General features: G+C 37.3%; 1 protein-coding gene across 3 annotated transcripts in view; it reads right to left on the bottom strand.

Annotated features, from left to right (window-relative positions):
- The window catches only part of FIGN (fidgetin, microtubule severing factor), a 152,739-nt gene that overhangs the window by 70,276 nt on the left and 61,729 nt on the right, over positions 1-20,734 (bottom strand). The gene's annotated exons all lie outside the window — the stretch shown is intronic.

The raw sequence follows: 20,734 nt of genomic DNA, 5'->3' as shown, positions 1-20,734 counted from the left end.
CAAGCTTGGAGAAGACAATGATACTTGGGAAAATGGAAGGAAAAAGGAAGAGGGGCCAAATAAGGGCAAGATGGATGGATGGTATCCTTGAAGTGATTGGCTTGACTCTGAAGGAGCTGGGGGTGGTGACGACTGACATGGAGCCCTGGCGTGGGATGGTCCATGAGGTCACGAAGAGTTGGAAGTGACTGAACGAATAAACAACAACAACCCAAGGATAAATTTTTATAAAAGCCAATATATTTTGCGTACAAAAATTCACTCCTCTCTGAGACTTGATGGACAAATTATCACTCTCTTATTGCATTTCCAGCTGTTGATGCAATTTTGTCAGTATTGTGCTGACAGCTATAAGCTCTAGGAAGATACAAGTATACCTGAGTTAACAAGAGTTATTGGGCAATTGCAGCAAACCTTTTATCCAAAATTAACAATAATTTTGGTGTGTTTTTCTTTTTGGGTGGCTCTGAGTTTTGAGTAACTCTTTAGCCTCAACCTAAAGCCTTGGGCTTCTTCACTTATCTCTTCTCCTACCTCTCTTTAGTTCAAGTAGTACTTTTAATTATTATTAATAATAATTATAGGAATTTAAGCAAACAGCAAAGCCTCATTCTCAAATAAATAATGTGAGAACAAGAAATGCAAAAGCTTTGGAAGAAGTTTTTTTTATTAGTAAAGAAAGTGCAATTGTGGACTGTGTGATGTGCATCTTCGACATTTGGTAGGAAGGAATGGTGCCCTGCTGCTGCGGGCAGGGCTAGTGGTGGATACCATTTTGGGAATTTTTAAAAAGGAGATATTATTTCTAAAAAGAAAAGAAATTCCTAAAAATCAGGGGATAACCCAAATGTTATGGAATTTTGTGGGCTAGCCGTGGTAGAGGTGTCCTCCAAGTGTGGCCATTTTCATCTTGATTGACCTAAAAGTGACGGAAGGGGGAGCCTGTGAAGCCCCCCCCCCCCCATTGTCACCAACGGGGTGGATTGAATCACAGTTTCCGGCTGTAGACCAAAAACAACTGTTTGGGCACCTGGGGCGTGAAAATGAATTCAGCCCCCCCCCTCCCCCCCGGAATCCGGAAAGCAAAAATAGCATAGAACAAGGTATTTGAACCTCATACTGCTCCTTCACATGAAGTGTTATCATTTTGTTCAATTTCATGCATTTGCAACACTACAGGTATTTTGGTGTGTTTTTCTTTTTGGGTGGCTCTGAGTTTTGAGTAACTCTTTAGCCTCAACCTAAAGCCTTGGGCTTCTTCACTTATCTCTTCTCCTACCTCTCTTTAGTTCAAGTAGTACTTTTAATTATTATTAATAATAATTATAGGAATTTAAGCAAACAGCAAAGCCTCATTCTCAAATAAATAATGTGAGAACAAGAAATGCAAAAGCTTTGGAAGAAGTTTTTTTTATTAGTAAAGAAAGTGCAATTGTGGACTGTGTGATGTGCATCTTCGACATTTGGTAGGAAGGAATGGTGCCCTGCTGCTGCGGGCAGGGCTAGTGGTGGATACCATTTTGGGAATTTTTAAAAAGGAGATATTATTTCTAAAAAGAAAAGAAATTCCTAAAAATCAGGGGATAACCCAAATGTTATGGAATTTTGTGGGCTAGCCGTGGTAGAGGTGTCCTCCAAGTGTGGCCATTTTCATCTTGATTGACCTAAAAGTGACGGAAGGGGGAGCCTGTGAAGCCCCCCCCCATTGTCACCAACGGGGTGGATTGAATCACAGTTTCCGGCTGTAGACCAAAAACAACTGTTTGGGCACCTGGGGCGTGAAAATGAATTCAGCCCCCCCCCTCCCCCCCGGAATCCGGAAAGCAAAAATAGCATAGAACAAGGTATTTGAACCTCATACTGCTCCTTCACATGAAGTGTTATCATTTTGTTCAATTTCATGCATTTGCAACACTACAGGTATCTGTAGTGATAGCCAAGCCAAAGAACTGCAGCTCCTAGTATAGTTTCACAGCTGGGATTTCACTAGTCCTCTCTAAAACATGAAATTAAAGTCAATGGGTAAATAAAGCATCATGTAATGGCTTTGTATCTTTCAATGTATGAATTAAATGTAAAAGCTCAATTTAAACATGAAGCTACAAACTGAAATATGAGCTAAAAATACTTTCTTGTAAGAATCAAGTTCAGACCCATTAATTTCATTTTGGCAAAAATAGCACCCACTTGTTTTCAACAGACACGCTGTACTAACAGGAGGCTGTGCTCCATAAAGAAATTGCAACTACAGTATTAGCCTTTTCCTCTAGGCATGCTGCAGCTCTCTCTTTCCCCAGAGGTCCTAGAAATATGAACTGTAGCTCTTGTATAGCAGTCCGGGAAATAATTGATCATTTGCCAGTGTCCTGTTGGCGAGTTACCCCTCCTGGGACCCACTTTCAATTTCACACCATTTTGACTTTCTGGACATTGTGGGTTAATTTCTAGGAGAAAAGATGATTATATACTTGAGCTGTTGCAACAATAGCAGTTTTATGTACATCGTGCATGTGGCATTTGTCTGTGTCATGTAAAACGCAAGAACAAAAACCATACAAGAGGGGTTTTGTTTTACTTGAACAGCAGAAGAATTAAGCTCTAAATTATAGCCATTTCTTAAAATAGGGAACAACATAGCCGGGCCACACATTTGATGAAATGAAGGTTGTTGCAAACAGATGGCCATTGACTAGGGAAGAGAAGCATGGGAAACACTAATTTCTAGAAGGAGATTTTTAGCTGGAATCTACGTATAATTGTTTGAGAGATAGCTGGAATTTCAAAAATGGGAGATGCATTTTTCTTACCATGGATGGAAAGATAATCCAGGGCACATAGATTTTTAGCTTCACAGTACAATACCACTACTACTGAAGCGAGACCAAAACGGCTGACCTCAAAAAAGAAGTTTTGCATCTCTGTACCAATGTGCCCTCAAGCAGTAAGATGCAATTTTTTGTTCCAAGGTGGAAAAAACTGATGATTTCCTGCTGCAAACTCCTCACAACTCAATGGATGGCAGCATTTATCATAAAACACTGAAAATGGGAAGACAAAGACGGCCCAACTGGTAATTTGGGAAAGACCATTTTTACTGCTGCGGTGAGAAGGGCAAGCAAGAATAAAATAAGACTTCAAACAATCCATACAAGACAGTATAAGGTATTCATTAGCAAGGATATAGATTCAGTAGACAACAAGCTGAATAATCACAAACTGGGAGAAAAAACCTGATCCAAGCATTAATAATTCCATTAGTATTCATTGAAATAACATTGATTTTAATGAATTTATTTCACAGCATTGTTGCTGTCCTATGTACTTTTTAAACTTCCCATTATAGCTTTAATAATAATTAAGGGATGGGCCTCAAGTATTTTGCTTTTGAACAGAAAATAAAAGGAGAGAAAAGTGTTTTGTGAACAGAATTAAAGATTTTACAATGATTCAAGTTTTAGAAAAACAGTTTAGTGTTTAATGTTGCAACATTAAAAGAAGCCTCCACAAGAACAGAAAGCACAAACTTTCAACAATGGCTTATAGAAATAATATGGAAAATCTCTCCTGCTGAACTACTTCCCCCCTCCCCCCCCCCATTCTAGGCAGAATTTCCGATAGGAGTGAATTTTAAAATAACATTAACAAATTGAATGCATTGAGCAAGCCTAGTAACTTGGATGGTGTGGCTAGGACTCTGGGAAACCAGGGTTGAAACCTCATTCCAACATGGTAACCCAGTGAGTAACTGTGGACAAGTCAGACAGCTTGAAGTAGTCTAAGATGAAGGCAACAGCAAAACTCATCTGAGTTTGTCTTAACAATAAAACCGTGTGATGCAGTCGCCATAAGGTAGCGTCCGCTTGACAACTCATAATAATAACAACAATCAAAATCTTAATAATTGTCAATGATATTAGAGTAGGTATCTAAGCAATCTAAGCAAGCTAAAGATGAAGAAACCAGACAAATCTACTATTGAGAGCAATACTGGGGGGAAAAATCTCAAGTATTTATGTATCTGACGACTATCATTAGGGGCTATTGAACACTACTATGTATTTGCATTATTTATATGGCAACTACATTAAGGAAATTAAAAAAGACACAGAGAAGAGCTCAATTAAAAATAAATAATATAGAAAACACATGTCTATGCTCTTCTCTTATGAAGAAGTAAAAAGGAAGTATTTCAGAACTCACTAATGCAGCATTATGAAACTGCTTAGAAGGAAACTGGAAGAGAAACTCCGACTGTGGGATAAATTCCCAACAAGTCACTCATATGCACTTTCAATTCTACCCCAACCTAAGGAGATTGTCCTGGTCCTAAACCAGTGTCTGTCATCAGTAATGGACTAGATGAGGGCAAACAAAGTGAAACTAAATCCAGGTAAGACAGAGGTGCTCCGGGTTAGTCAGAAGGCAGATCAGAGAATAGGGATCCAGTCTGTGCTAGATAGGTTTGCCTGTGCTGTTTTGTTTTAACTGAACTGTTTTTAAGAGTTTATATTTTTAAGATTCATTTTATCCTTTTATGTAGGCATATGTTGTTTTACTACTGTAATTAGTTTAATTGTATTTCAGTATTTACTTTTTATATGATTCTAATTGCATTATTCTTTTAAAGCATGAACTGCTTTGGGTCCTTATTTTAGAAGGAAAGCATGTTCTCGGTAAATATGATAATGATGATGGTGCACTTTCAAGGTCAATCCAGTTATTAATTCCAAAGAGATCAGCCCCAATAAATCAGATCAACTGAATCAATGGGACTTTAAAAAGTGTTGATTTAATAGGTCCCAGTTCTTTACCTTATATGGGCAACTGGATCAAGTCCTTTGATTGCAGTAGTTTTAGAAGCTGGAGCAAATGGAACATGGGGGAAAGCCCCAGACTTCACATACTTTAAAGACATCATTGGGTTACTGTTCTCTTTGATAGCCCAAGACATATGGTCTGTGATTAAAATGGCTTAATTCTCTTGGCAATAAAAGTTTTGGCTGAAAGATAGTATAGCACACTGCCAAAAAGATCTTGCATAAATAGGATTTTCCAGTACACTGCAAACCTGTTGTGGGGGACTGGCAGCACTTCATAAAAATTACTTCAGTTGTAAGACTGAAACACTAAGTAAACAAACAAAAAAAATCAATAGCTCTTCTCTAGCACATGCTCAAGAACACTTAGCCTCTCAGAACTCAGGGGAGTTAATGGGCCCAGCCATCCATGGAGAGGCCTCACCAGCTATTCTCCTCTGAACTTGGAATATGGTCTCACTTCTTTCTCTAACTACAGATTCAAGCACTGGCCCCTTGTGCTTTGTCCTTTTCTCTAAAAAGGAGCATCCACAATGGGGCATCTTGTAAATATGGTCCTTCAGGAGACCATCAAGTTGTACACGGCCAGGTGATTTTGACAGATAGCAAACCTTGGCATCAGAAAGCCTACTGGATCTGCTTGGGTACACTACAGTAATTTTATAATGATCTAAATATAAACGTTATCCACTTTTCATTTCTTCTGTTATTTTGTGTTATGTCAGATATCAAATGGATGAAAAATGACACTACTGTGTCTATTAAAAACAAAACAAAATATAGAATTTGTTGCAGTTCCATCCACTGTGAGAAGCACTTGGAGCCAATCCAAGTCTTCTTACATTGAGCATTTTAATATTACTTTCAGAAAGTTTGTCATGGTTTCTGTTTCCCTATAGATCTGTAAGTTGAGAAACTACAGTGTCCTGCTTTAGCACTTTTTTTTAAACATTATTACCCAGATATAGACGAACATGCAAAGATACAAAGTACTTTAATAGGAGAGGAAGCGTTCCATGAGCAGTTTCCTGATCATTTTCGGATATACTGAATTCTCACTCTTTTCACCCAATTTGGCGCTACATTTACTGTACATGAAGAATGCATACATCTGAATTAAATGATGGTTTATTCTAACATTCATGGTTATGCATGAGCATGCCACCTCTTTTTCAGTTTTGCAGAATGCATTGTATAAATCAGGGGTAGGCAACTTTCTAAAGTGTAGAGGGCCAAACATACCCCATCCAAAAGACCTTGAGGAGACACATCTCCCCACATCCCATAATCCTTTTATTGGGCGTTGTTCTGAGTTTTAAATTGTTGTTTTATGTGCTATTGATTCTACTTTTTGTATTGTACTATGTGTTTATTTTATGCATAGTTTTTAGGCATCTTGTATAATAGGTAAGCCACCTTGAGCCCCTTCAGGGAGATGGAGGTGGGTACAAAAATAATAATTATTACTATTCAAGTCATTTCTGACTTACGGCAGTCCTAAAGTGAACGTAACATAGGGTTTTCTTAGCAAGATTTATTCATAAGGAATTTGCTATTGCGTTTCTCACTGGTTGAGAGTGTGACATGCTCAAGGTCGTCCAGTGGGTCTCTATTGCTAAATGGGTATTAAAGCTTGCAGCTATGAGGAACATACACTTCTGGTACAAATAATAGGTTAGAGAGAACGACAAACAATGGCTTGCTACAAACTAGGGTTATAATTTGCTCATCTCCTTGTGCACTCAGTGGAAAGTGAGGAAGTTCCACGTTGAGCATTAAACTTGTATATACTGTATTAAACTATGGATAACCTAACCATGCAACAAGTCTTGCTCAGAACAGATTTCTTGCCTTTGTGGTTGTTACACGTCTTTAAGTGAACTAATGATCACCCTCTTCTAAAGATTTCTTGACAAAATATATTAAGGGTTTTGCCACTGCCTTCCTCTAAAGCTTGCCCAGGTTCACCCAGTGGACCTCCAGGCTGAGGAAGGATTTGAATCTTGGTCTCCTACAGTCCTAGGTCAGTGCTCACACCAAGTCACCATATCGATTCTTGCATTACAGGCTCATTTGTCTATCAATTTGTAAACTTAGAGACAGAGAAACAGGAAAAAAAGATAGATAGGAATATGGATAGATAGATTAGATGAATAAATGCAAGTGTATAAGAATCTCAGGAATATCATCAGTCATTATACATAATACATTCAAGTGTACTGACCCTTATCTGGGAAATAAATGCAAATTGTGCCATTAAAAGAAGCTAAAGAAAAGTAGTTCTGGCCAACTTACACATGCTACATTGTTATGATTTCAGTGTGTCTGTGTACAAAAGGCATTAATCACTCACTGGGTTTTCTTTCTTGAGTACATTTAGAGCCAGAACATTTTAAGGAAACTCAGTGAAAACAAAGTTAAGCAAAAGACAACAGAAATAACAAATTTAAATATGCTGTTAAAACTGAAAGAACTCAAAACAGAAGAAAAGAAGAACCAGGTAAAATTGAACATTTTATTGTTGATATGTTATTTATAATTGTTTCCGTATTGTATTTTCTTTTTTGTTTTACTTTATTACTGTGTTGGTTATACTGTTATATTGTATTGTTGGGCTTGGCCTCATATAAACCATCCCGAGTCCCCTTGGGGAGATGGTGGCGGGGTATAAATAAAGTATTATTATTATTATTATTATTATTATTTTAATTTAAACAACATTCTAATTAAATGTAAAATATTGAATAGATATCAAATCTATTCAGAACAGAATGGCTATAAAGTAGACTGAATTAAGGTGTGTGCATCAGTGAGATTTATTATTCAATAGTATAAATTCCAGATGGTGTTCCACCACAGAAAAACCCAATCACAGCCGGGAGTCAAATCCTAAGGGGACTGAGAACACTTATAAGTTTATACAGAAAAACCACTGTTCCACCAGTTTCCACAAGTATATGAACTCTCTCCTTGCCATATATACATAAATACAAGAGAACGCTTAAGATAAATGCAGGCTAGATCTGTAAAGCCCTCCCTAAACTGTCTGACGCTAACATGAATAAATGTGATGTTCATTAGAACTTTACCAATCAAAACAATCAATTCACAATTCCACGAATGTTTCATGGCAACACACACACATGTATATATGTATATATGTGTGTGTGTGTATTGCCATAAGAATTATTCATAAGAATATTTTCCTACCGTACAAGCCGAAAGACCAATAACAACCCAAATCCCATAGATTCCTCCTCCCTTTCCTGTTTTACATCTCCCCATTGTCCCTTCTCTAGTTGCATTTTATGATGCTTATTTGACTGCTTTTTGTATTCTGTTTTTATAGGTTGAACAATGAAACAAACTAACAATACTAATAGCCCCTAGACCCAACTCTATCCCATCCATTCATCATTTTGATAAATAGGACTTCAATCAGTAGTCTTACTGTGGATAGCTACTCTAGGCATGTTCCCTTTTCTATGAGGGATACCACCTCATAGAAAAGGGAACATAAAAAATGTGCTTTAAAGATTACAGCAAAGTACTGGGTTCGGAAGACAGTGAAAAACTATAAATCACTCTTAAAGAATCGGGTGTACCACAACATTTGATTGTCATGATGAAAGTGAATGCTTTCCAAATGGCATTTGATCACCTTCTTTGTTTAACTTATATGTTGTATGCTTAACTTGTATCATACATAAAACAGCATAAGACTGAAGAGGAAGAGGCACAAAAACTGGAAGAAGGAATTCCAATAATTTAAGATATGGAAATAAAACTATACTGTTAGCAGGAAACAAACTCTTGAAATGAGAAAGTCAAGAAAGAAAGTGCAAAGGGAGGTTTCAGTAGGATACATATGATCACATTTGAGGGTTGTTTTCAGACTTTTGGGAGTTTTAAACTAGTATTTTAATGTGCTCTTAAAATGTTTTTGTCTGTGTATTGTTTTAGGGTTTTTCTTAAATTCATTCATTGCATTGTGAACTCTTGTGGACTGGAAGGAGTAACAGAAATACTGTGAACAAACAAACAAACATTGAGGAAGGCCTGATCTTTTTTGGAGGTTCGCCAATGCTGTTAAGAAACAACAGCCTGCTTCTATCATAGCTTATTGGTTTAAAACCCATATAAACATTAAAACATTGCAATAACTATATAAACATTGGTTTTCCTTTGTACATCATCACTTTTCCTTTTATGTCATTCCCTTTTTCTAATTGTAAGCTTGAAGGTTGGATTGATTTTCTTTCAGAAAAGTAGATATATAAACACTTTGCACATACACACAAAGTGCTAGTACTATTTTCCATATGCACTGAGATGGGGGCCTTTATATACTACATAGTTATAGCACTAAATTCCACTTTCATAGGATGAAGCCATGGCTGTTAAAGTGGAATTGTTGCACTATAACTGTGTAGTGTGAAATGGCCCTTGGACTATTCCGCCTTGTGGGGGGTGGGGGGGATGTGTCACATTTTGTCAAGCCCTGCTTTAAATAAACAAATACTCTAAACAGTAAGTGAACAGACTGGGACTATAAAGGGCTGATGGAAATGTGTGCCATCAAGGAGGAAATGGCAGAGAGAAGGAGGAAGGGGGAACTATTAGATAGTTATTTACAGACAGAGTATATGGATGAAGTGTATTCAAAAACAGGGATAAATATCGCAAACAGAGCATAATGTCCACAGCTCTTGCAGGTCTCTACTTGTAATCTATATAATTACAATTCCTAGTCCTGCAATTTGGCAACTGGTATTTCTAGAGGGTCTCAGCAGTAGCTGCTGGTCTTTAAATCAAGAGGACGTGTCATGCCAGCTGTACTAGAGTACCTATTAAGAGCTACTGAGAAGGGACAACTTCCCAAGGGTTGAATATATTAGCTCAGTATAATACAATAGCAGAGTTTACAATCTTGCCTAAAAATGCTGTAATTGGCTTATCAAAGATACTGCAAAAGTCATAATAGAAAAGGTCAGCAGCAATATACATTTGTACAATAGAGAGATGCATTATCTTCCCAGCTGGCATGGCATGGCATGTAATTTTACACACCACGCTGCACCAGCATGTGGTAACTAAGAAAGGCAGTGATCATTGCTTTCTAAAAATCTCAGGAACTCTTGTATGCCATCAGTGAAAATGACCTGAGGATGTACATCAGTTCACATTGACATGGGCTTACTCATCTTTCTAGCAAATGAGGGGAAAATACAGAACTTACAAAATAAAAAGCAACATTTCCATTTATTTAGAAGCTTCATTTTCATGTTATTTCCATCAGTTTATACAGATATCTAGCAAATAAGTCCTCATATTTCCTTGAATTCACTCTATCTAGCTATCTAATCCAGGTATTCTGGCCTACAACTCCCAGAAATCCCAGCTAGTTTACCAGCTGTTAGGATTTCTGGGAGTTGAAGGCCAAAACATTTGGGTACCTACAGGTTGAGAATCATTGATCTAGTCTGATATTTTGTGGTCTAGGGTGAGAGCAAAGAGAGATACCAGCCTCGCTTTTCCTTCTAAATAAAGGCCATATCATATTGGAAAGTATCTAATTTCTATGTATAATTTTTCTTGATGTTTAGAACCAGGCACTCACTGAATGAGAATAAAACAAATTGCACACATGTAAGACTCCCCGCTTCATTTTCATATACAGAAAGTCACATTGTAGGAATTTGCAATTATGATAGTACTAAAATGATTGTGCAATAGTCCAATACATGATCTACTAGGATACAGAAATGCTGCAGGACCACAGGGCTCTCACTGAATCAAATAGGAGGGTGACATTTTTTGGAAGAAAGAATTCCAGGGAATTTAAGGAGAATGCTAATAGCTCAATGGTAAGCCACGAGTTCTGCAAGCATAATGTTCCAGGTTGAAAACCTAGAATCTTCTGTTAAGATGATCAAATAACAGATGATGACAAGGCCCTGATGCTTAGGACAGTTCTGGTCATGGTGAACAAACTGTGTGATCTTTTTAACATTCATACCTAACAAGATGGATGTCAAGAAGATGGTGAAAACTGGTGAAAACCGCCAAGTTTAGACTTTATATACTAGGATTAAGTCAACAAAAGTCCTTTGAAATGGGATCTGTTTTAGAATTATCCTAAAATGAAGCCTTTGACAGGACATCGCTAAATAATGGCAACACTACTTAGAAATGGAAGTCTGCCCTCATTATATCACTTATGAAAGAGGAATCTGAAAGAGTTCCCATACCTTTGGGGTGAGGAAGACTGAAGCAATGACTAAAAGTCTGCATGTGCTCTACATATATCCAGAACACAGTGAAACATGGTATTTTGAGGTCAGCATATTGCTTTTTGGAAAGAAGGGGAAATTTTACTTTACCTTATATTTATTTTAATCAGTGGTGAGGTGACAATTCAATTTCATGTGCGCTGTTACTTGGTAAATGCTACTTGAGACACATGGTCAAATGGTAGCAAAACAAGTTTTTAATTTTCGGGGAGATATATTTCTCCCATGTATACCACATCCCACAGATAGAGGATCGAACATAGACTATGTGCCTCAGCTCCAATTAATCCTGACCAGAAATAATGAGGAAAGACTACAGGTAGTCCCCGAGTTACAAACATCCAACTTACAAATGTCTCATAGTTAAGAACAGGATTGTGACAACAGGAAGAGAGAGAAATCTACATCCTAGGAAGGAAAATTCACTCCTGATAAAGTTATCATGGGGAAAAGGTGTCTTAACTGAAGCTATATCATGAATCCTTGTTTCCACAACAAGCCTTTTTTTCCAAAATCTAATTATCACAGGGAAAGAAAGTGATGTGAAATCTTCTGAACAGGGGCACAGAGTGCAAAACAAACCCCACAGGGTTGTTAACTCTTCTCTTCCCTATGCTATCTATCTATCTTTCTATATATGGTTGGAGTTACACTTTTACTATTATTATTTATTTATTTACTCTATTTATAACCCGCCTTTCTCTACCCCGAAGGGGACTCAAGGTGGCTTACATATAGGCAATTATTCAATGTCTTACAAACACATACAATTCCAATAATATTAAGAGAAAATTAAATTAAATTAAAATTAATACATATTAAGAGAGATTGGCTCCCTCTTTGTTGGTATTCTGGAGAAAAGTGAAAACATGGCTATTTGAACAGGCGTTTGAATAAGCAGTGCAATGACTTCAGGAATGGAACTACGACAGACAAGTTTGGATCATGATTCTAGTTATGAGACACCACTCGAATGTTTATTACTGTTAAATTGTTTAATTTGTTTCTGTGTTAATTGTTTTTAAGTATCTTGTTGATGCCGCATTGAATTTTTGCCTTGATTGTTTGCCTTGTTCTTGCTTGATTGTTGTAAACCGCTATGAGTCGCCTTAGGGCTGAGAATAGCGGTATACAAATGAAGTAAATAAATAATAAATTAAAACATTTCCTTCTATATTAAAATTATGCCATCCATTTATATCTTGCCCCATTTCCCCATGGGGACTCAGGGCAGCTTACAACATGAAAAGCAACATTCAATGCCAGAAAAATAAACAATAAATTAAACAACTTCATGTACCTGTTCCGCCTTACATACAAGTTCAACTTATGAACTAACCTACAGAACCTATCTTGTTCGTAACTTGGGGGCTGCCTGTATTTGAATTTCAATCCAACAAGCTCTGAAGGGCTAGACTGTCCCTGTCTCTCCTACAAACTTATCAAAAGCTAAAATAATCTCAGATATGACAGATTTTGCCACACTGCGCACCCTACTGAATTGTTGTACTGCTTTTTTATATATATAAAAAGACCTTTTGTATACTGCTGTCACTTTTCTACATTTCCCCATCTACATTAATTTTTTTAAAAAACACCACTTCATCTAATCTTAGAAAAACATCTCAGATTAATGGAGTACTACCGCAGATGGTCGGTTGCAGCTATCAAAGCACTTCTATCTAGTGAAGCTTTTTTATATTAAAAAACAAAAACAAAACAAAACACAGGACAGGAGTTCATGGTGTGCCTCATCCATTTGGCCTTGTAGAGCTCATATGTGATATTTCAGCTTCTCAGGTTCCTACACACATAAGGTAGAGGAAATGTTGCTGATGATCAGCAAAATAGTGAAACTGCCTATACATAAAATGTTAAGGTAGAGTAATTTCTCATTGCTATAGTAAGTGCAAACTGTCAGTGTCCTTTTAAAAAAAAACAGGCTGTACAAGGAATTTTACTTGAGAGACTGGAAAAATAAGATTTCCACCCTATAACGGGTGGATTTTTATGCTTTGGGGTACATGTTGATGAGATTTACATACATAAGCCATCTTTAACTAACCTGCACTAAAATGAGTTAAAAACAATCATCACATAAAAAAAGGAAAAGGCATCTAAAAAAGAAAAAGAAAACAGTATTTAGAAATGCAGCAATTTCCCATTAACTTGGCATCCTTATTCACTGCAATACCCCTTAAACACAATTTATTATCGTCACGAGAGAATGAAAGCACAAAGATATAATTTTGTTCACTGCCTAAAAACATTGGGACTGTTTTTAGGTTTCATATAAAACTGAAAGCAACAGCTGCAAGTGAGGTACTATTTCTGCTGTTTTGAGGGTGTTTCCCCCTTTCCATTCTCTTTTTATACATGTCAGCCCTGCTTCCATGTTCTTTGTTCTTTGATCTTCTTCATTACCAGTGGTATATAAGAGAGCACCTTTTTGTTCCTACATTTTCATCTGGTTGCCCAAAGAGAATGGCAAAAATCCACAAAGAAAGTCTGCATTTCTTTCATAATTGTGTTTCTGATTAACTGGGAAAAAAATGTCAACTCCATCACATCCCTTCTCCTTCCTCATGCATGGGATCAGTAACTGGCTTTTATCTGATGCCCAAAAAATGGCATGACCCTGTTTTCTAGGAAGCTATTGAGCATGCAAATGCTCAGAACACATTGTCACCCTTATATTATGACTACTTTTTTAAAAAAGGAGCAGAGACTGTATGCATAAATTTGTGAAAGATTCAATGTTTTGAACTTGGGGATATGGATGCCCAAGTTGATAACTTTGCATTAGAAGCAGACGTCAGTGCTAATTTTTTATCCAGCCGCAACAGCCAAGAAACTGTAAGACCTGTTGCTTGGTATTTAAGTATATTTGGTTATGAAAGCGCTCTTCCTACTTGGAACTGAACCAGTCTGAGTCCCTTTATGGAGGTAGAGAAGATGGGGATATAAAAGTTTTAAATAAATAAACAAACAAACAAACTACTCTTGTCACTGGAAATGCAAATACCACCCTTGTTGAAGTTATGCTATTATTTAAAACATATAAAAAGTAATAAAGATAGGTTGATCCCACCACTCCATGGCCTTCTGTAGTGCCTAGCCCCTGAAACAAACATTAAGAGCTATACTTTCTGTGTTCAGTTCTCAACCAAGGTCTTTGTAACTGTTACTGTGGGAAGAGGGATAAGCATGTGTACATTTAATTAGAGAGAAAGAGAGAGACCACAAATGGTATTGCCATACTTGTCAGTGATTAGAGAAAGAGAGGAGATAAGTAGGAGTAGAGATGCCGCGTGTCACAGAAAAAAGCCAGCATTCCGAGAACCCTAAATTCGGAAGCTAGAATCCAGAATATTTGGAAAATTAGAAATAAATGAGACTATTGAGAAGGATTTTATAGGGGTAATTTCTTGTTTAAAAGATGGTGTGGGAGGTATCCTATCTCCTTTCTTTGAAGCTTCTCCATATGTTCTCGCTTGTCATATCCATCACTCCCCCAGTAGTCACTCATTTCAACTTAAAACAAGTCATTATCTGTCTAATTTGCAGTGGCACTTATGCGTTGGCCGGTACTCTGCTCTTCTTCCATGTCATGATTTGCATTTGCCTGCCTCATAACCCTCTCATCCTCACTGTGCATGATCAGATATTGAGCTTATTTTTTAACAATAATCTGCCAATTATGCTGCCTCCCCTACCCCATTTAAATTCCCATAGATTCCCCTGAGCCAATCAGAACGCAACAATGTGTTTCCTGGTAGAAAGCTTGGGTTTAATGTACCAAGCCAATGATTTTGCTCACATAACTCCTGAGGCCCATGCAGAGGACTGTCACTACAAAGAGCTCTCATGACTTGCACATCTATCGTCTAACTACTGAGATTTCCAGAATAAAACACTGCCACACCCAACTATTTTTTCAAGAAAAAGTTAGTAATGAACATGTACAGTCTGAGGAATGGGGAAACACGTCTCTCGAGGCTGCCCTGGAACATGGGAGTCAGAGAGCTCATAGAGCAGCAGAGGACAAAGCGTTACTGTGGGGAAAGGGATGAACACGTGTACATTAAATCAGAGGGAGACTGTGACTATTTTGCTATGTTTGTGAGTGGGCAGAAAAATAGAGGCAATATTAGAAGGAGACATCTTGTATAGAAAAAATTCGGCACACCCAAAAAATCCAATCTGGAGACTGGAATGAAACAAGCAAGTCATACAGCAAGTTTTTAAAAAAATTTCAGAGCGGATTTAATTTTTATTTACATTTCCCACCCACCCACTCCCTCTCCTCACTGATCTCCTGATCTTTTTTAAAAAATCAATTCCCGCCCAGTCCTTGTGCTTTTGTTTTTGTCTCTCCCCCTTTATTTTATCCTCCCTTTTCTGCCTTTGCTTCTGCTATTTGTTTTTGGAGTCCAAAAGGACTTTGAAGGAGTGGTTTGATGTACTGTGGTGTTCTACTCCTCCTCCTCCTTTCCACTCAAGAACATGGTGATTTTACAGGCTTCCTTGCCTCATTTTGCCTTTGTGTGCTGAAGCAGGAAAAACAATTCAGGCTCAAAAGAGTGCTTGTATGTGTTGTGGCATCCCTCCTCTTCCTTGCATTCAGGATTTCTGCCAAGTGATTTACTTGTTTGCCAATGTCTGAAATAGATTCCACTGGAACGTTTAAAAATGGATTTTAATCTTGTGCAAATGAGTCCAGACTGGATCCAACAATTGTGACCATCCAAATTCTTACCTGCTTTGGTACCATGCCCAATTAATTGTCCTGCCTTCCACCACATCCCCTATCACTATTCTCTATTGGGATTTCTAATGGTTTGATGCAACAATTCATTATAATGTATGTGTGTACATCCTCTTCTTGGACACACGGGTTCAGAATAAAATGGGCAAAATGATGAAAATGTGTCATTGCATTCTGATTTCAATAATTTCTACAGATTGCAAGAGTCTTCTTTTCTTAGTGCAATGTTTAGGTTTCCTTATATAAATTTTGATACATTTTTAACTACAGAGACTTAATTATAAAACTGCCCAATTGGAACAAGCATTATGCTATTTAGGGCAATTAGAACATGCTTGCACGAGTGAAAATGTTGTACCTTTCTAATATAATTAGATAAACAAGCATAAAGTTGTTTATAATGAACTATACAGCTGTATGTAGGTAGGTAATAAGGAAGAATGATCCTGTTTCTACTGGTAATGTTTTTACTAACCTCCTAAATGACTGAATTACATCTTAAAATAGTATATTAAAACTATTTCTTTTCTTCTTGTAATGTAGCACATTACTATATTAAGCCTCCTCACACTACACCATCTTTGATAATTTGACAGTTTGGGCTGCCTTTAGATCACTTTTTGACAAGATATCACTAAGTCTCAGCAAAATCTTAAACTTCATTTTATCCCCCACACACATATGCTCCCACTCTGAAAATGCTATAGCCATTCCAAAGGAAAGGTTATTAAAATCCCTTTTGATATTTGAAAGCAGTAGGCCTTATATTTCACTAAGATTCCCTTGTATAATGCTTTAATTGCTACAATTCCGGAATTCACAGGCATCATGTACCGAATCCTTTAACATTTACTTAACAGAATGTCGAGCACTCTGACCTCAGCTGGAGCTCTCAGATCTAAAATGTGTTAGTCAGAACATATTAAAATTGCAGTGTAGACAGAGCAGTTAGCATTTAACATAATGCTAGTCAGTACGGACTTTAGCATTCACAATAGCACACATACTGAGTGCAATTAATCTGGGGTGGGAAGAACTATCACTACCCTAGCATCTCATTATAGTCACTATCTCAGAATTGGTACAGACCAAAGCTTCCAAGGCATGGATCAAGAGAACACAAAAATCTACAGTACTTCTATTGCTTTTCAAGTACATAAGGGTAGTCAACAATAATTAAATTGTAATTATTCAAAGTTGACCAATCTTTTTATATTCACAGTCACATGTTTTATAATATATTACAAAATTTAAATTTCACAATTGAGCACCCCTTATCTGAAATTCCAAAATCATGGTAGTCCACTCTCTTGATACATCTTGAATAGACTACTGCAACAAGCTCTACATGGAGTTGCCTTTGAAGACTGTTCAGAAGCTTCAAGTAGTCCAATGGGCAGAAGCCAGATTGCTCTCCAAAGCAGTGTACAGGGAGTGGACATCCCCCCCCCCCCGCCAACCTCCCATTATGACAATTCCACTGGCTGCCATCTGCAACCGAGGACAATTCAAAGTGCTGGCTTTAGCCGATAAAGCCCTAAAACAGTGGTTCTCAACCTATGGGTCACCAGATGTTTTGGTCTTCAGCTCCCAGAAATTTTAACAGCTGGTAAACTAGCTGGAATTTCTGGGAGTTGTAGATCAAAACACCTGGGGACCCACATGCTGAGAACCACTGCCCTAAATAGTTCTGGCCCAGCTTACCTGTCTGAACATATCTCCCTATGAACTAACTCGGGTATTAAGATGTGCCAGGGAGGCCCTGCTTTCGGTCCCACCTCCTTTGCAGGTGCAACTGGTGGGGATGAGGGACAGGGCCTTCTCAGTGGTGGCCCCTCAGCTATGGAACTCCCTCCTGGGTGGTATTAGATCAGCTTCCTCCCTCCTGGTTTTAAGAAAGAGAGTCAAAACCTGGCTGTGGAATCAGGCGTTTGGGAAATAGCACAACCTTAGAGCAATATACATCCACGGTTTTGATATAATCGAAGCAGCTTGGACTATAATGGCAGGATTAGGTGTAATGCTTTAACAGTTTTTAATTTTTAATTGTATTGATATGTTTATTGGATTTTAAAGTGTAATATATTGTGTATATTATCTGCTTTATGTCTCAATGTGGCATTGAATAATTGACAAAAACTGGAAGATGCTCTGAGTTCTCTCCGGGGTGAGATAAAGTGGTAAATAAATAAATAAATAAATACACTCCAAAATTGTATTTTGGTTCAATCCACACGAACTATGTTTCATGCACAATATTTTTAAAGAGTGTACAACACAACCTTTGTACTATATGTACAGATGTATATGAAACATAAATTAATTTTGTTTTAGACCTAGGTCCCATCTCCAAGATATTTTATTATGTATGTAGAAATATTCCAAAATCTGGGAGAGGGGACACCAAAGCACCTCTGGTCTTAAGTATCTTATATAAGGGATATTCCACCTGTATTGCAGTATAATCACTAGATTTGCACATTTTAAAAAAAAGCCAGGGGTGGTGCCACGATGGAGAGAGCAGAGGGAAGCAGTGCTTCTTTTAGAACAGTCTAAGCCAGTGGTTCTCAACCTGGGGTCCCCAGATGTTTTTGGCCTTCAACTCCCAGAAATCCTAACAGCTGATAAACTGGCTGGGATTTCTGGGAGTTGTAGGCCAAAACACCTGGCGACTCACAGGTTGAGAACCACTGGTCTAAGCTCTTGCCTTTTGCAACTCTACACAGAGAAGGGGATAGTTCCCTTTTGATGAGTTAAGATACCGCACCCACATTGAGCTGTAAATAAGCCAGGGTTTTTTTGGACTTAAATTTCTAGACTTATGCATGTGTATACAGAGTATTTATATTTGCCATCATATATAGTTTGATTGGAGAAAATCAATAGTTCCTTCCTAAAACAATTTAACTTCATTCCTTTTCCTGACTTAATGTAAAAAAAGACACCACTTGGAATGTTCCACATTTATTGCCCAACTACTGATATTTCCAGTATAAAAAGCATTCAGAAAAACACTGTCACACCCAACTATTTTTTCAAGAAAAACTGAGTAACAAACATGTACAGTCTGAGGAATGGGGGAACACTTCTTAATTAAGAAATACGTGTCAAGCTAAGTAAAGTAATATACAATGCCCAAGCAAAAAGTTTTAAAAAAAACAGAACTTATGTAATGTATATTTCAGTTAATTGTTATAGCAAATGGCAATTTGTACATGGCAATCATGCATCACAGATTAATGACCACTCTTTATTTCATCTTATTCAATATCAGCTGAAAATAAACATTTCATCTTATTCAATATCAGCTGAAAATAAACATTTTTTTCAGATACAATTCACACAATTGTCCCAGAACCAGCAAATGCAAAAAAAAACAAAAAAACAAAAATAAAACAGTAACTTGATGGATGTGATTGTGAAACATGGTTCTAATTTTTAGTTTATGCTTACACGTAAGCAGAGCAAAATGTTATGACAAGGGTGATTAGAAAGGTGGGAACAAAATAATATTTCACTATTAACCTTTTCAGCCAATTCACAGAGGCACACCCCAGGTTTTGTTGAAGTATTATAATATTTAACATCCATCTTAAAGGAATTATTATCATATTTAAATCCGGTTTAAAGGAAAGGTTAAGAGTCTACAGAATTCTAAAGCTTACCCACTAGTGCTATGTTAGCTCCCCTACTCTCAACAACGTCATTGCCTTTCAGTAACTTTCTGATTTACTGTAATAATCAAACATTGTACCTTGAATGTTTCTACAGTGAAGCATTGATATACTGAAATTTCACTTCCTTATAAAACTATTATTTCTATCTAGAAGCTTACATATTTCTAGTAATGTTTGGGAAGCCTTAAAGATTTGTGAAATAAATGATAAATAACCATCTCAAGAGAAAGCTAAGCATACTACTCTAAAATTTCCACAGAGACCTTCACCTCTCGACATCTGATCCTCTAAACCCCAAATCTAATCCTAATTTGACTCACTGGGCTACCTCCCAGACAGAAGAGATGCCAAAACTCAAACTGCCCAGCTGCCTTCCTGGCTCTTGCAAGGGAGCCAACTGTATACACTTCCCAACCTAGGCATACATATGCACAGCATCCATTCATATTAGCTCATGTATAATATACTAAAGCTTTGTAATTCACAGTCATAGGTCCCAAAGGTGAGAAATTACTATTTACCAAAATGATTATAATGACACACTAAATTAATATTTGGGAATCAATGGAAAGAGAATACCTTTGGTTTGGTTTGAGTCAATTAGTGCCCAAATCTCTAGATCTGATAGATTCTTCCTGCTCTATACTCCTAAGAGGGCCTGGGTAAAGATATTTTAGAGGGATGTTGTTATTGTTATTATAATTATTAGTTTAGGAAGGGGTTTTTAAGAAGGGGAACCAACCTTTATTAACTTTTAATGTCATTCCTACCCTCAACAAGCCTAGAGGCCACCAGGCTGTAACCTAGTATGACTAATTTGGCAGGTATTCTTACTCAAATCTCAATACAGCATGCATACTATGTGACTCTTAGGAGTGTCATCCCCCCCCCCCCCCCGGGATTCCCTTTTTAAAGCAATTTTGCCTGGCCTGTGGTATTGAAAGGTTGCCCAGTTTTTCAATGCTTTTTTGGTTGACCTAATAAAACTAGCATCTCAATATGGATTTGGCCTTTTTCTAGCCATCTACAAAGCTATTTGTGCACTCTTGAATGCTGAAAATAATATTAGCATGGCTCAGTTATGGATGGCTACAAATTTATTATTTCATTCATTCCTATTAAAATTAACTTTCCAGGCTCTGTTCAGGTTCTCATTCCTCTCCATCATTTATCTAGATA

Source organism: Anolis sagrei, chromosome 1 (assembly GCF_037176765.1).
Source record: "Anolis sagrei isolate rAnoSag1 chromosome 1, rAnoSag1.mat, whole genome shotgun sequence".
NCBI classification, from domain to species: Eukaryota; Metazoa; Chordata; class Lepidosauria; order Squamata; family Dactyloidae; genus Anolis; species Anolis sagrei.
This window is presented reverse-complemented; position numbering and strand designations above follow the sequence as displayed.